General features: G+C 39.8%; 1 pseudogene; it reads left to right on the top strand.

The window, feature by feature from the left end:
* The first annotated feature begins 685 nt into the window (after positions 1 to 685).
* Positions 686 to 6,159, top strand: LOC140931822 (uncharacterized; annotated as a pseudogene).
* The last annotated feature ends 359 nt before the right edge of the window (positions 6,160 to 6,518 follow it).

Raw genomic sequence — 6,518 nt, 5'->3', positions numbered from 1 at the left:
TGGTCAGAAGCTGGAAGTTTATACTTGCCACCAGAATCTGGGAGCCTTGAGGATTCCTTTGATCAGTTCGTTCAACAGAATCAGATGAAAAACTCATGATCAGCGCTTAACAAATTCCTTGTTACGCGGGACATAAGTCCTGTTCGTTGCTCCTTAAAGACACCCTGGAATGATGCTAGTGAAAGGACAAGACGCTATTATATCAAAAAAGCCAACAAAGCTGTTGCTGCACCAATGGAAGTAATGGCACCTGGTGAAAGTGCAAAGATACTTTGGAGTACGTTGGTGAAGTCAAAGGCAATACAAAAACACTTTGCCTCTGCGTCAGTCGAGCAAGAGAGCATTGATAGTGCTCTACTGGAGTAATTAGCAAAATGCTATCATAATGCTACCCAGTGGGACACGTATTGTCAAATACCGTCCATTATGGTTGACAAAATTAGTCTTAAGTCTTTGCAACATTATATTCCAGATATCACTCCATATCGTTACAAGATTGCCAAACAGCACGCACTCTTGCATGGCAGAGGTTGTCCACTACCAAAGCCAACACAAAGGAAGATGCGCGTCCCTCCGGAGATGGTCGACCAATTCATTTCCTTCATAACCAGTTAACACATAATTCATTTGCCATTTGGGCAGAAAGAACTTACATTATCGAGTGGCAAAGTACTCATTGTGCCTAATGTTATCAGAAACATGGTACCTAACATGGTACCAAACACGGTACGCTTCTGTACGAAAATCCCTGCAAGGTTTAGACTACTTTATCGCTTCTGGGGCTAAAGCTTTTGAAGATTTGGAAGATGCAGCTGATAAGCTAGGAGATGTCAGAATGGGGATGTCATGGGCACAGCAGCAAAAGAAACAACTCAAATCAGCGAAGCAGTATCTGAAAGGCATCTTTAAGGTAACTTGAATGACAGATATTGGCTGGGGCCACATCTCGGCTACTAACTATAGTTAAGACGGGATAACTGTAGTTAGCTATATCGGTAATGTGACCGCTTTTCTGTTCGCTCTAACTATAGTTAGAAAAATTACGCCTCAGTGATCCAAAACAATACAGACTAACTATAGCTATAAGGAGGCAGGGTTCGTGGGTTACTAAAGTTTACAAACAAACAACCAATCAGAATGTGACACTTGTTTTCGCATGTGCGAGATGAGTATATATAAATATGCAAAATAAAAACCAAGCGTGAAGTGGGGGGAAACCAAAAACAACAAATCAAAAATATACGTAGGCTAATTAGAACTAACTGTTAACTGCGTGGTGTGACTGCAATGTTGACTGAAAGAACTAACTACAGTTAGGTATGACATCACGTAACTTGACACTAACTTAAGCTAAACTTTAGTTACGTCATAGATGTGACCGCAGCCATTATGTCTGAGCAAATGAAGGCTTCAATGAAAGCACTAACTGCAGTTAGGTATGACATCACACAACTTGACACTAACTTTAGTTAAACTTTAGCTAAATTGTAGATGTCACCGCAGCCATTATGTCTGAGCAAATGAAGGCTTGCATGTATATAAAGCATTTTTATGTATCTATGCTAAGGTTCATGTTTCCAAGACATCCTCTGTTACGGATCACTGCAGACGCTTCACCCTCAGTGATGCTGAAGACGAATCTACAAAGATATCTGTGATCCTGTTCATAATGGCGTATGTGATTGTTGTGATCTTGTACAGCGGAGCGTGTGTGACGTTGAGGAAGCTATGAGCCACGTCACTACAATCACAGAGGAGCTGGAGGAATTAAAGTTTACAGTGGGGCAAGCTAAAAGCAGCATATTGGCTTGGAAGGCTCACCTTCTGCACTCAGTAAACCAGGATGAAGCTAGAGTTGACGCTGTTGAAAAACTGGGTAAAGATTCAGTTTCGCTTGTCCAAGACTGGGCAGTGAAGTACCTGCCACGTCAACACAGAGAGAGCCAGACCAATTGGTTTGCAAAGCGCAGGATCCCCTGGCACATAACCGTGGTGATACGACATGCTCCAGCCTCACATGTACTTGAGACAATGACATTTGTTCATATATTTCCAAGTTGTAGCCAAGACAGTTGCACGGTTCTTGCTGTTATGGGTGACATTCTAAAGAAACTAAAGAAGGCTATGCCAAATCTGAAAAATGTATTTTATTGTGAAGATAATGCCGGCTGTTATCATAGTGCTTCAACGATTATTGGTGCCAAAGTGCAGGTAGAGAAGGCTGGGGTCACCTTGAAAAGGTTAGATTTCTCAGACCCTCAAGAGGGCAAAGGGGCACGTGACAGGAAGGCAGCCAGTATCAAGGCCCACATGCGAATCTTCCTTAATGAAGGCCATGACATCGAGACTGCTTCCCAGATGAAGACGGCAATTGAATCTTCTGGAGGAATCCCCGGTGTAGTTGTCACCTTAGCAGACTCCTCAGCAGCAATAAGGAAAGAATTTGACTTGGGACAGTGTTAGCTTCATAAACAATGTCGAGTAGAACAGCGAAAGAATGAAGGTATGGAAGGCATACAACATAAGACCTGGTAAAGTGGTTCCTTCGAGCAAATTTAACGCATGTGTTGATGACCAGCCATCTTTGATTGCTAATCATGAAACAGAACAAAACTTGAATGCGCAATTTGTTGCTGTGAAGCCACGAAAAACTGCAGATCCTTCCAAAGTAATCGCAGCTGAGGTTGAGGAAGATGATGGAGGCTCATGCGGAACTGATGACGATTCAGGTTGTAAGTTATTTTTATGTCCAGAAGAAGGGTGCACAATGTCCTTTCAAAGGTATTCCAGTTTAGAACAACACATTCAGTGTGGTAAGCATAAAAGAGCATTGGAGCATGAAATGCTTCTCGACAGAGCAATGTTAACGTATACCTTTGCTCTTGAAAAGCCTTGGGTATCAAACATTGTAATACCGGACAAAGAGGATTTTGTGACAAGAGAGAGTTCAGATGCTCCGGTTTCTCATCAGACATGGGGTGGGCTCTTAAAAGTTCCTTCTCCCGGAACACTAGATTTAATTCCAGTAAGAATGATTACCTTATAAAGAAATTTGAAATAGGGGAAAAAACCAGAAGGAAACTCGATCCTGGAACTGATCATTGCTTGTGTATAAACTTAAGCCGCATCAACCATACGCTCAACTTCAGGACACTGAAAAAAAAAACAAACATCAAACACAACAATTTCTCAGGCTTACCAGTCGAGATGCTGCTTCTGAAGGTCATCAAGTGTTCCAGAATCGCTTGAGACTTTTCAACCCTCTTACGCCTGAAGCAAGGGCAAGTGAGTAAGCTCATTTTTGAAAACGATGCCATCCGAAATTGGATTTCCAATGACTTTGACAAGCGGTGCATTTGTCAACAAAAAGCGCAATAAACAAACCAGCCATGAATTACAGAACAATCTTGATAGCAGCTGTACTTCATTTTGTACACCAAGTAGAAAAAGCCAGTTTAAAACATCACAAGATGACACAAAACTCTGTAAGCTCCAGCTATCAGTAAGCAAGTTTCCAGACGCTGCATAAATTTTCCGCATGAACTTACCTGTCAAATTTTGACCAATCAGAACATAAAAATTGGACGTAGAGCGTGATCAACGCGTCACAGTGAGAAAAGTCAAAAGTGATTGCCTTCCCTGCATGTAAATGTAAAAGCCGGTTGAATTTTCACATCCGAGGTCAGTTTGAAATCAACATTTTAAAAAAGCGGCTCATGAACTCAACTTATTTCATATGCTTTTTTAAAAAATTGAACTTGAGCTTGCGATAATTGAAAAGTAGCAACCTGTCAGTGGATATGTTAAAAAAACACTCGAACTCAGTGGGTCGGTACCTGAGCCCGCGATAGGGTCAGGCAATACTGGTCAGTAGAAACGCTATTTTGACAGCTGTCAATTAATCAAAACATGGATGTACAATATCAGGCTGCAGGCTCCCAAACTAGCTAGAAAGTGTGAGATTAAACATTGGTATACCTGTGGTGCGGACAGACGGAAGGTCGGGTGGTCGGTGTACGGTCACGTGATTGCCGAATTTCTAAGATGGTTCGATTTTCTAAGCTATGGGGCTTGGAATTGAGCCCGTGATCAAATAAAATATCAGCGCAAAACTTTAAACACTACGTGACCTCAATGGATAGACTAATGAGTCCGCGATACACTCAGGTGATGAAGGTCAGCGTATACTCTAGTTGACAGCTGTCAATTAACCTTCATTATAATGGCGAATATTCGAATTAACAGACTACGAGTGTGAGTAAGACATATCCGTCCGGCATGTAGTGGAAAATGCCAGATCGTGTATTTGAGCGAACCTGAGCCCACGTTATTAGTTTTCTAATAGTGGTCTGCACATGTCCCATTTTGACAGCGCTACGCTACGTCATAACCAAATTTTCTCAGATGGATAGTTTACCAAATTTTCTTACCCATGGTGCTCCGCTCTGCGCGCGCGAGGAGCTCCGCTAAAATGGAACAGCAAACCCCCATCCCCCCAAATCAAGGGTGAAGCCGTGCAAAGGGCAAAAACGTGCCATTTTTCCATCCTTAATTTGGGGGGGAGGGGGGTCTAGGTTTTCCATTTATTTTCTCCAACATTGCAATCTTGGACAAAATAAATGGAACAGCAAACCGCCATGCCCCCCAAATCAAGGATGAAGCCACTCGAAGGGCAAAAACGCGCCATTTTTCCATCCTTGATTTGAGGGGGAGGGGGGTCTCGGTTTTCCATTTATTTTGTCGAAGATTGTAGATTTTCTGTGCCTTACTTTGAAATGTAGCCCATTTTTAGCTAAAAACTTGCATTTTTCTTAATCATAGTACGGTTTCTGCATTTTTTTGCACCTATTTAGTCACTGACAAAGATTATTTCTTGCATCAAAACGATGATTCTGCATTTTGATAGTATATAGTTGATGTAAGACTTGATATAATGTCCTAAATTTCCAGAGCAGTAAGGGCAGGGGGGCGGGGGGGGGCAGTAAAAAACGGAGAGTCTCCACATTTTAGATCTCCAGAAGTTGGCATCTCTGGGCATGGCCAGAATGTGTAATACAAAGAATGGAATGCACCAATCTAAGGTTGTACTGGCAAACAATCCAGACTCCATTCCCAGCATAGAGTGTAGAATTATACTAATCAACACTGTTTTTTATTGTCGTAAACTGGGCAAGAAACTCATTTTAATGTGTAGTTGACATTTTATTACAATGATTGTTGATTGTCAAGAGTTGACACTTACTATTGTCTACTTTTGAAGATGGTAACTGAGTGGAATATCCTACCCTAGATGCATTGTGCATGTTAAAGTCACTACTGAACTTGCTACTTCAAATAAACTTCATGTTAAATAAAATTCCTCTATAATCTCCTATCTTATTATAGAACAACAAAATTCAGCCTAAGACATTAACTTGACAACTACAAACGTTCCAGATGTAAGTACAAACATCAACTTTTTATTACATTTATTGTTGCACATAAAATGTTTTGTGCCATTAAACAATAGCACTAATTCCAACCCTTTTTTTGCACAGAAATCTCAATTTGAAGGTTGTTGTACTCTATGCGTCGTTCTTTGTTACATTTTCAACCTATTTCGTTTCATTTTTTGCAAATACAAAGTAAATTTTACAATCAAACTCAGAAAACTTTAAATCCCAGGAATATTTCTGGAAAATTGTGTTAGAAAAAACAAGTGAATGAGGTGTCACAAACCGAACTACAAGCAAAAACATTAATTAGTTCGTACTTTTCTGGCTACATTGCGTATTGTTGTTTTCTTTGCTCTTATAATTTGGCTATAACACAATAAACATTGCTCAGATATTTCTAGTGTTGACTGTTTTCCCAGCTGCACTGTAAACTTCAGTGGCAGATCTAGATATAAACATCCTCACTTGTAACCACAATCTCTTGAGGATTTTTGTTTGCTTCTTGTTCAGATGTATGTGAATTGGGATATTTTTTGTAACAACACAATTTTTAAAACAGTAAAATCTTCATGCTTACATCTCTGACAGTAAAGTGAGACAGGAATCTGTTTGTCTCAGTCTTTTCTTTATAAAATTGAAGCATCTTTTTTTTTACTCCATTTTAGTACAAAGACAATCAGCTAAAGTGCCACTGGGTAAGAATCAAGTTATATTTATCACATGATACTCAGTACACAATGTCAATTAATTTGGTACATCTTTTAAAAATGATTTCTTATTTCTTATAGTAAAATAATATATAACTACTCGAATGCTCTTACAGCACCATTCAGTATCAGTTTCTTCAAGACTAGATCAACAAATGAGGAGGTCGTTAATTCTACATGAAGCAGCACTTACTTGTTAAAGGTTTTTCACTTCCTACTTTATCAATACTGATACTTTTTATTTGTTTCTCAATTGATTTAGTATGTTAGCAATTACGACCAGAATTGTCTGCAATCACAGGTTATATGGGTGTATAATACTAAAAAATTCAAGCACCTGCATAGCAGAGAAATCACATCATTGCCAGAGATCAAA

The sequence above is a fragment of the Porites lutea genome, chromosome 3 (assembly GCF_958299795.1).
Source record: "Porites lutea chromosome 3, jaPorLute2.1, whole genome shotgun sequence".
NCBI lineage: Eukaryota > Metazoa > Cnidaria > Anthozoa > Scleractinia > Poritidae > Porites > Porites lutea.
The sequence above is the reverse complement of the archived record's forward strand: the minus strand, read 5'-3'. Positions and strand labels throughout refer to the sequence as shown.